Raw genomic sequence first — 11967 nt, forward strand, 5'->3', positions numbered from 1 at the left:
GAGCCGCTCAAATAGACTTAATCGACCCTAGATGCATTCTTCGGAAGCTTATCGTGTTTGTCGGGGTTTAGGCTGATGTTATCCTCTATCGGGTATCGACAGATCTTGAGGGAAATGACCGGCTCGAGGTTCCAAGCCTCCGAGGTGGCCTACTGAAACAATTTTGTCAATGAAAATTCGGTCCTCCTATTTTACCATGTACACATATATTTTATTATTTTAAATTATTAAATCTCAAATTATTAGGGTCGTTGATCAAATGATCCAACGGTCCAGATCACTCTCACTTTTCTTAACCTTAGAGGCGACTCAGCCTTACCCCCAAATCCAAATCATTTGTCTCCTTACCCTACCGCCTTCATTTCCCTTTTATCTCCATCTCCTCTCAACCTCACAGTTAAATTCAATCAATGACCTTGAACAGGTTCGTACAAGGTCATGAATCCTCACAGAGATTCATCATTCATGTCTTATGTACCCGCAATTCACGCTAAGTTCTTTTCCATTTCATCACTCCATTTGAAGATCCCCCAAATCTGAAAACCCTAACTTAAAAATGCAACATCAAATCACTCAAATCCTCTTATGCTCTGTCAAATCGGAGCATGCATAGAGTTTTTCCAAAAGATTCATCATAAGGATTCTTTACCTAGAGGTCAAATGCAGTGACATCTGGGTTCTCAAGTTTTGTCCACAGATTTAGCCTTCAATAGTCAAACTTTCCTCGCTGGAACCCTAAGACATACCAGTCCTAACAAGATCCTAAAATCCAAAACGAATATCAAAATCCTTAAAATTCAAAAGCTTAGGTCCTTTCTGCTTTATCTCTATTTCCTTTGTTTTTCCGAGTTGATTCACTACTCAAGCTTAATATTTTGGTTCCTACGCAACTAAACTGAACTCATGTACTGCCTTCTTCCCTAGAAAAGGTCAGTAAAAGTTCAACTGTATCCTTCTTTGTTCGTTTGGTTGGTTAATTATTAATTTTTCTTTTATTGAATGATTTTTAACGATGCATCAGAATTTTGACTGTTTTATATGTTTTGTTAGCAACATATAGTTAAAGAAAACATGAATTCCTTTAGTTATCTGAGTGTGAGTTCTGTGATTGTCCTAATAAACATTTTGTGCTCTATCTTTGTTGTTAAGCCTTAAGAATAGCCTAATAATTCTTGAGTTGTCCTGCTATTTGCTTTCTTTAGGCTTCTTTAATGTTGTGCTAAGTATTGTCGCTTTTTCCTTAAGTAACATTTGTATTTGTAGTAGCTTATCTAAATTTGAATCTGTTTCAGTGAGGCTGTCATCTTGGCCAGGGAATGCTAGTTTATGATATTTGAACTTATCCTCTTCATAACATATTTTCTTTAATTCTTGTAAACTCTCTAGAGATCATTGACACTCTAATGAACTTATGGTTGTTTTATCACACTATATGAGCATGACTTGAGTAGACTATATTTTTTTACCCTCTTTGTATACGTTTTTGATGTTCATCACATGTTTGAACTATGTCATGAGGTTTTGTGCAAGTTCTAGTATTCTAAGTTGTTAAAACTAAGCTCCACTATGTCTGAAATCTTGTACTTAGCCTTTTGACAGATTTCTATATACAGTAAAATCATAGGGCTCGATTTTATGATCATTAGGGCACCTCGTAGAGACCACCCTGGGAAGGCTCGAAGTTTAGCTGGGAGTTCGCCCCCGAGGGTTTTCAACGGTCAACCTCGAGGTAGTAAACATCAAATGCTATGATGGACAAACGGGAAGTTCCCAAAGAACGTGATTAAAGCTGACCTAGGTATACTAGGCTAGCACGAGCCCGTACCGTGGCATTAAATGGATGTACCAGCCATATATCTTTGTAATAAATGTATTTGTACTATGTTGTGATTCCCTCTCATATAAAAGGGATCATTGTCACTTTGTAGAGGACAACACATCTGATACATAATATTGAATACACAAGAACATTCTCTCTACTCTCTAACTTAACATATCCCCTTGATTTCACTACTTATATTTAGTGCTTACATTTATTGTGTTTTATTTATTGTTCTTCATTTATTGCTCATTATTGATCATAAAGAGCTTCCATCAAATCTATCATAACTATTAATCCTTCATCGATTGCCCTTAGCCGGGTATCCGACTCGACCTCGAAGACCTATCTACGCAAGCTCGAGGCCCCGAGTTTTAGCCATTCCATTTGATTATTACATTGTTTTCAAGTTATTATCTTATTTCCGAATCTTTTACTTAGCGTCTATTGCCTAATCAACTAGTATAAAAATAAATTACATATTTTTAGAACCACACAATCAAATCTAATTATTATTACCATTTTTGCGGTAAACAGTTTGGCGCCACCGTGGGGCTAAACATAATAGTGATTGTTTTCTTGCTGGTTTAACACATAACGCAAGTTTTCTTTTACGCAATTTCTTGTCCAATAATCTTTGATTTCAGATCGGAATGTCTAACTCAATGAATGCACGCGAAAACAACGGTCTTAAGGACCATGGAGAAAACGGTGTAGCTTTTCTAGGTATTGGTGCACCACCACGAAACCCTGAGGACGCACCAGAACCAATCCCCACGGATGTGGTCTCACGCGATGCACAACACGTCGATAGAAGTTCTCACACTAATCGGAGCATACACCAAGGAGATCAACAAGAAGCCCAGAAAACCCAAGATCAAGAGGAACAAGAGGTTAGCCTTCACGTTATTTTTGTGATGTTGTAGGCACAATATATGGCAATCGCTCAACTACAGAGCCACCATAAAAACCTAAGTACAGCGGCCCCGGGAACATCCCCTTGGACCGAACAAGCACCGGAAAGGTTGGGTAACGATGGGTCGGCAGCCGATCCCGCTATTATGAAGATACTCGAGGACCTCACGAAGAGGATTGAATCGGGCGAAAAGATGATAGATGCTAATGACAAAAAGGTGGAAACCTACAATTCAAAGGTCGACCAGATCCCGGGCGCACCCCCGATCCTGAAAGGTGTTGATTCGAAGAAATTCATACAAAATCTATTCCCCTCAAGTGCGGCTCCAAAGCCCATCCCGAAGAAATTCAAAATGCCTGATCTCTCGAAATACAATGGGACCTCGGAGCCCAACGAGCACGTCAAAACTTACACCTGTGCCATAAAGGGAAATGACCTAAAGGACGACGAGATCGAATCTGTCCTGTTGAAGAAGATCGGGGAAACACTTTTGTGTTCAATGGAAATCGACAACTCGATTTCATGGCATCTCGAGGGTTTCCAGTAATCGACTCCGATAATTCTTGACAATTCCATTTCAAGACAGTATAAGTAATGACCAGCCCCGAGGCAATGAAATTAACGGTCTCGACAGACCAAGGTGAAGTTCCCAAGGCACGTATATATAGCTGGCCAGGTCTAGTAGTCTAGTCGAAAAAGCGAATCAAGGCATTAAATGGTTGTACCAGCCCATATCCTTGTAATTAATGTATTTGTACTATGTTGGGATTGCCCCTCTTATATAAAGGGGATCCTTGTCATTTTGTAAACATTTGTTGCTCCATACTAAATACACAAAAATATTCTCTCTGCTCTCTAATACATTCTTTTACCGCATCCTTCGAGTTGATAACTGAAGGCCTACCGAGGTCCAAAGCGCCATCTACACTAAGGTACAACCATCTCCCTTTTCAAGTTACATCTCGTACTCACCTTTATGCAGGTGCCCAACCGAGATAGTTGAAGCGCTAACCCAACTTAATGACCTTAAGGTTTTAATGCATCTGTTGTACACTTTTTCTCATACCGAGTTTTTATCCCGAAAAGGACTTTACCGGAAAGGTTTTTAACGAGGCAACATCCATATGCTACCTAAGGAAGACTCAACAAGTATTCAAAGCTTCTTTTGCAATCAACCTCGAATACTGGGGCGCATCCCCCCGGGAGGTCACCTACTCGAAGAAGCCAAGATACATCAAGTGGGGTATCGATAGGAAGATAATATACTGGGCCAAACGGTCGAACGAACCGTGTCCGTATAGAACAACTGAGCCCTTAAACAACAAAGACATGTATACTTATACCAAGTAATCAAAAAATACTTCACATAAAGCATTTTGCGTGTCAAGAAAGCTCGCTATTTTTGTAAAAAAAGGCCCTACAGCCAAAAAACATCCCGAGCATTCGGGGACTGGCTTCAACAACTCACTACAATGCGACCCTCGTGTTGGAGATTCGAGATCGTAAGCCCTCAATGAGGCAACAACAAGATCACAAAACAACTCCAAAGCCAAAAGATGCCCTGAACACTCGGGGACTGGCGTCAAACACTCAATACCACATAAACTTCGGGTCGGAAATTCCGAAATCGTAAGCCCTCAATGAGGCAATACCAAGTTTACAAGTAATGGCTCCCGAGTCAAGAAACCGCCGACGACTCGGGGATTGCCATCAAGCGCCACCTCTATTAACTTAACAAAACCCGAGGCCATAAGGCCACATGCGGGAAGCCTCGGTCTCGTAAGACCTATATAAGGCAACAACAATATCTATAAGACCTCAGGCAAGGCATGAACCATACTTGTACCAAGTATCGAAAACTTGTAAGACCTTACTAAAGGCATAAACCCGATCTTAATTTATCGTCTATATATTGAACTTGGAAGACCCCTAAAAAGGCATACCCTCGATATAGACGCTGAAACTACTTCACTAGGGACTTAAAGGCTTCGGCCAAACACAAATGTCTCCGGTCACAGGGTTGTACTAGCCAAACTAACGCAACTCAGGGATGCCCGACCGTCGCTATAAAATCACAAGCCTTCAATTACTTTGAATATACTTCGGAAGAACCAGTTAAACAGGCTACCCTCGACATAGGCAAAAGAGCTTCGACCATGTTAGCTCCTAAACACTGGCTTCAAGATATTTAGGTTCCGATCCAAAACCTCTTGAGGTTCTCGATCATCGCCATTTAACCACTCATAATTAAGGTTTATTATTAAGCTGTCGAAGAGTCAGGCAAACACTATTTACAAAAAATCCTTAACGAGGGAAAAATAAAGCCTATACAAAAGGTCGCATCGAACTAAGGCGTAAGAGCCATTGTCCCCAGCCTACATAAAAGGTCACACCGACCCAATGCGTAAGAGCCTACGGGCCAACTTGCAATACAAAAACTTGAGGGTCCAGTGAGCTTGAGTCGAAACCCGATTCGGAGACCGAACCCAAAATAGTTAACTAAATATGCCTAAACCTAAGGTGTAAGAGCCACTGTCGCCAGCCTACATAAAAGGTCACACCGAACCAACGCGTAAGAGCCTAAGGGCCTGATTGCAATTCAAAAACTTGAGAGTCGAATGAGCTCGAGTTAAAACCCGATTCGAAGACCGAACCCAAAATAGTTAACTAAATATCCTAAACCTAAAAGTGTAGGAGCCACTGTCGCCAGTACCAAAAAAAAGGTCGTATCGACCAAGCGCGTAAGAGCCCAAGGGCCAGCTTAATGAGCCTCAGGCCGCACCACAAATCTAAGGATTCCTTCTAGAAACAGTTCATTTGGCTATAATCAAGGTAAAAAGAAATGCAGGAGAAACAAAACCATGAGGTCTCCTCTCTATACATACATGCGAATAAATAAAAGCTCCATTTACAACATACTTCGGAAGTACAGAATACAGAAACAAAAAAGTAAATATACGTCCCCCTAGGGGACTATGGCCCAACGACCCCATCCTCGCCATCCTCGACATCAGATAGAAGGAATTTAACATCGTATTCTAATCGCCTTCGCCTATTTGATCTCTTCCGAGAGGTCGAAGCCCCTAGCATGAATTTCCTCGAGGGTCTCCCTTCGAGATTTACATTCACGTACTTTTTGCTATTGCTCCCACAATCAAGAGCTTTTCTCAAATAGGCTGCCACTTTCTGGTAAGACCTAGTGCGGCTCATTGCAGCCTCAGCCCGGGCATTCACCACCTCGGCCTTCGCCTTGAAAAGCTCGGACTTGAGCTTTGTGATCATATTCACTCGAACAGAATCATTTCACACGAGCGTTCCAGACCTTCACCTTGAGGGCAAAAGCCTTAGCCAAAACACCCTCCTTGGCCACAACTTGGGCATCTACCCAAGCCTTTAACTCGTTAAACTCATGTTTGGCCCAGCCAGCTTCACCCCAAAGTCATTCCAGCTCCTCCGTTTTGCTGTCCAACTGAAGTATCGAAACATTAATCTCTGCCATTAATCTTCGAAAATGAAAAGGGGAGCATACATCAATACAAAATACAGGTTACCAGTCATTCGAGATAGCTCTCGTAGTTCTGACATCAATCCGCCTCACACCGCAGTTGTACCACCTCATTTTCCTTCCTCGAACAAAGGAGCCTAAGGGACTTCTCCCTATTCAAAACTTTTTGCAGCCTGCCCTCGTGGCAAAGCAGCTCGGACTTAAGCTTGTCAAAGGCTTGTGGAGGAAAATTCAATAAGAAAGGAAAGGCACGAAACCAAAATAAGCATATATCGGCTACCAAAACATACCGTAGAACCAAGCCGCTAAGCTGAGCCAATGTCTGATGGCCTAGTATCCCCCGAATCGCCTTTGGTAGAAAAAAAGAGGGCGCCGCATGACTCTCATTCTCCGAAGTACCTTCGATGGGAATGGGAAATGCTCTTTCAAAAACAAAGGCCCCAAGTCTGATGCCCATTGACTGCATTTGCGGAAGGATCCTCGCAGGTGCGGCTCTGCAGATGCGGAGTCCACATCGCAGAAGCGAAATGCCAACTAAAACTCTGTCACTGCAGATGCGGTTCACCAGGCACAGATGCACAACTGCAGAAGAGGTAATCAAACATCAGATGCGGTTTCTTCCAAGCTCAGACAACTTCGCAGGAGTGGGCCTTTTCACGCAGAAGCGGGGTCACTTCTACTACCATCCTTCCGCATATGCGAAATCACAGGGGAGTTTTTTGCATGATTTTCACCCTTTTTTACTCAATTCCACTCCAATTGAATTCAAATCACTTCATGGCATCATTTACCTGAAAATCTAACAATACACACCATAAACAACGTCATATTATTGTTAAAGGACATAAAAGTTAAAGAAAAGAGACTAGAATGAGGGGTAAAATCACCACTCATCACCACCTGCACTTAACATAGGTCGAACAAGCTGCCAGCTTGCTGGACCATTCAGCCAAATCAGGGACCTCGTTCAGAAACCAAGGAATCACTACAGGGAATGAAATAGAAAGATGCCTTTATGGAGCCCGCCTCCACTATAGGGAAAATAATAAAGATACAGGTATGCCACTTACGCGTGAAATTCCATTTCTCAGGAAATGGCAAAAACTCTCTAGGGATAATATCGACCGTTTGTGCTCGAACTAACTGGCTCATCCACCCTCGGTCCTCGTCCTCTTCATCGTTAACGGCAAGGGACCGAGTGGATCAATGTTGCAGAGTAATCAAGCCCCGGCAATGCAGGGGCTGATATAACCGAATGAGATGGTTGAGAGTAAATTCGAGCTCGGCCCTACCGCAAAGTACCTTATCGCCATCACTATCTCCCAAAAGGGATGGGTGAGCCTGCACCAGGGTAACCTGATATCTTTTGCAGAATTCCTATAGAATAATCGAGCCCTTGAAAGCAAAACGTGTATACGTGTACCAAGTAATCAGAGAATACCTTTCCCTCCATAAAAGCATTTCATGTTTTGGCTCCAGAGCCAAAATCGTCCCGAACACTTCGGGACTAGCATAAAAAACTAGAAACCGTATGTACCCCGGGTCAGAAGCTTCAAACTCGTATGCCCTCAATGAGGCATACATGAAAATACGCCATATTTCCATCCCGTCGATGTTAGACCCCATATTTTCATACATGAAAATACGCCAAAAATTAATCAATTAATAAGAGCTCGGAAGTGAGATGTTATGTCCCACATCTTAGTACGTTGATGTTTCGTCATAAGTTAATCAACGTAAGCTCGGGAATGAGATTATTTTGAAATTATAAGTATTATGCTATTTCAAACAAGGAATAAGTAAATTAATGAAGGTGAAAGGGTAAATGAATTGAAGGTGTATATGGTGAAATCGGGGGAACCAATTTCTCATTAATGAGGCATTTCGGGAGGTCACCTCGGAGGCTCAAGACCACGGACTGAGTACCCCCCCCCCCGATAGATCTATCGACACCCAACATGGGAATAACGTTGGCCGAGACCCCAACGGGCATGGGGAGTTTCTGAAGAATGCATTCGGGGCCGGTAAAGTCTATCAGGCTAGTCTAAAAGTTGGTCTGCGCCTGGATCATAAAGCTAGTCGGTTGTCCCATCCCGCTTTCTTTATCATTAATGTATCTTGTACTATGCTGGGATTTTCCCTCCTATATAAGGGGAATCCTTGGCACTTTGTAAACCCTGTTGCTCCAACTATTCTACACGAAATAAATAATAACTCTCTTTGTTTTCTCACTAGCATATTTTCTAGGAGCGGCCCGACGAATTGTGTGGTTTAAAGCCAAACTTTAAGAGAGACATTAATTTTTAAATTTTTTGTCTATTTTTTTTAGATTTTCTTTAGATACAAAGTTATTAATAATTTTATTAAAATCAATAACTTCTAATAAGTATTTCTTAATTGACAATATAGCTAATCTATTTAACCTTTCTTATGACATTATTATTTTTAGATAAGATTTTATCAATTTTAATTTTGAAAACTTTTTTCCACTTAAGCAACGGTAACATGAGTTATGAACATTATTCCATAAGCAATTTAGACATTTTGAAAAAAAATTAATCTTTTTATTTGATTAAGTGTATCAATTAAACTGTTATCTTCTAATTGTACTATTTTTTTAATACTTTTAATTCAGAAAATAAATCTAAACCTTCAATATCGAATTGATTATTATGGTTTAAGGAACATTCAAGATTAAGGCAATATTTTTTCAAATTTCCAACATCTAGTGATCTTAGTTTTTATTGCCAAATAGAAAACCAAAAATATTTTCATATGCTTCGGATTGTTCAAACCTATTTTGAAGTGAAAAAATTGTCTTGTCTATTATGTATAAAAGTAATCAACACGAAAAGACTCTTCGAAAGATTTTGACATTTCATTATCAACATTCGCATCAAATTGTTACTTCCTATATATCACACGTTTCTAACTAAATTCAAGTTCGGTACTCTTTTCAAGTGCAATTTCCTTGGTAGAAATCATAGCAGTTGCAAATCCTTCTTCTCTATATTGGCTAAAGAAAGAAATCAAACTTTTTCTCTTTATAGAACTCTTGTTTAAACTTATACATAGTCTATCAAGTGTAACAAAAAATGGGGCCCCCACAAAATATGGGGCCTAAAGAGGTTGCTTTACTTGCTTTATGGAAGGGTCGCCCCTAATATTCTCTCGGTATTATTGCTCATATTTATTGCCTGCATACTTGTTCTTCATTTATTGCTTGTCATTGGCCATAAAGAGCCCCCCTTAATTATATCCTAACTGTTAGCCCTTTCCTGGTTATCCCCAATAACTCGAGCCCGAGCCCAGGCATCTAACTCGAGGCCCCTCATCGGTCAGTCCGAGGCCCAAATCGCCAACCCCTCGGTCTGGATATAACTCTACTTTAGTTCGTATTTCGTCTTTAAACTTCACGTACCTAGCACCAACTGCTTAAACAACTAGCATAAAAATAGATCACGTATTTTTAGAGTCCTATCAACAAATTTAATTGTTATTACCATTTTCACGGTAAACAGAAGGAAATGAGTTTCGTCGAAGTTTGACATTTTTGGATAAAAACGGTCCGAGCTATAATACTTGGTATTTATGGACTAATTCCATTCAAGATAACATATGACTATAGAAGTAAGGTGCATAATGTATGTGAAAAGTGAGTAATATTTTAAGTAAGTGGGAATAATTCTCAATTTTGCGAGTAATTGATTGATTACCGGGTAACGGGACATTACCTAATTAATTGAGGATATATTTGGATAAGATTAAACCCCACCCCCACCCCACGTGGCAACAGATGAAGGAACACTTAAGTGACTTGTCTTTAGACAAGCTAACTAGTTGGCACATGGAGAACAAATCTTAAGGAATTTTACACGTAAGAAGTGATTATCTTCGCCATCTTTATCTTGTCTTTCAATACTATTCAATTCATCCGATAACAAAGAAATATAATGAAAGGAACAACAAGGATCAAAGTGAGGGGATTCATGAAGTTAATTCTTAAACTTTTTCGCAGCATAGTAGCAACAGAATTTTGCGATTCTAAGGGAGCACGGTATAAATTTTCTCAAGAATATCATACAGATTTTTCTCTACTTCGGTTCGCCGCTACGTGTTGTTGCAATAAATGAGTGTTAAAGGAATTGTCAAGAGAATCGATTCAAGTATGATAAGGCTATTCATTCTTTCATTTGGCATGATTCATACGATACAAACGAAAAGTGCAAATGCACAAATTCCATAAATGACTCGATTCATAGAAGTATTAGAGATATCTATGTTCATGAATTTCCATGTGTCATAATATTTCATCATCTGTTCATGGGTCTCAAAAAAATACAAAAGTTGAAACTAGCTTACTTTATGATATTACTCAAAGGGAAAAAGGACTTATGACATTTCGAAAGATTTTATTAACGTACTTTTCATGCATTGAATTCATGTACATTGACCCGTGACCAGGTGGTGTTATATACATGTATATATGTATGTATATATATGTATATGAGATATGGGAAAGGTTATGGCATTATACATGCACCACCACCTGATCAGCTGGTATACATTGATGATTTTGCCCACAATGGCCAAGATGATATGATGGGATGCCCTCAGAGGCTAAAGATGTTATGAAACATGTACCTATGCACAACATGATATTAATACACATATGCATGATACTATAATTATTTCATAATTTACAAAGTTATTTAGGCTTACAGGTTGAGTCATGTACTGCATATTTCTTCCATGTATGTTATGTACTTATTTATGTGCCTTACATACTCGGTATATTTTTCCTACTGGCGTCCCATTTGCCTGGGGACGCTGCGTTTCAAGCCCGCAGGTCCCAATAGATAGGTCGAGATCCCTCCAAGTATGCTATGAGCTCAGCGAAAGACGTTGGTGCGCTCCATTTGCTTCGGAGTTGCTCGTTTGGTTAGTATGATTTAGACGTGTATTGTTTGGTAAGGAGAGACTTTGTTCCTACCTTTATGATATTTATGTACTCTTAGAGACTTGTAGACATATGTCATGTACGTGAAAGATTTTACGGCCTTTTCAGCCTATGTTTTGGGTTAATAAATGATTATGTTGGTTTGTTAGGCCCATATGTCACGTATATATGATGATGTAATAAGAAGAATATTTTACGTTAGTACTCGGTTGAGTAAGGTACTGGGTGACCATCGTAGCCCATCGATTTGGGTCATGACAAAAGTGGTATCAGAGCAGTTCTGTCCTAGGGAGTCTACAAGCCGTGTCTAGTAGAGTCTTGTTTATGGGTGTATCGTGCACCACACTTATAAGCAGGAGGCTACAGAGCATTTAGGACTGTCACTCTTTCTTTTTACTCTACATCATGTGGTAGAGCTCACTTATAAGAATTCAAATTCCTAAATTCTATTTTATTTGTAATAAGATGACACCTACATCCGGAAAGAAGGCTGGAAAGAGAGAAAGCTATGGAAGAGCTGAGTCGGAGGAATTGTATTTTTGTATAATGCCTATGATAAGTAAATGTGAGGTCTTTAGCAGATCATGGGTGTACTGAAAGGTGTAAACTTCCTGGTAAGAAGCCTTAAGGCAAGAATGCCTATACAGCTTTATGGTGAAAGACAATGAGAGATTAAGAATATAAATACAAGTTTCAATAAGCAAAAGAAGCAATATGAAGAAGGGTACGAGGCGCCCGGTTAATGAAAGTTAACAGCGTTTATAATT

Source organism: Nicotiana sylvestris, chromosome 8 (assembly GCF_000393655.2).
Source record: "Nicotiana sylvestris chromosome 8, ASM39365v2, whole genome shotgun sequence".
In the NCBI taxonomy this organism is placed as follows: Eukaryota; Viridiplantae; Streptophyta; class Magnoliopsida; order Solanales; family Solanaceae; genus Nicotiana; species Nicotiana sylvestris.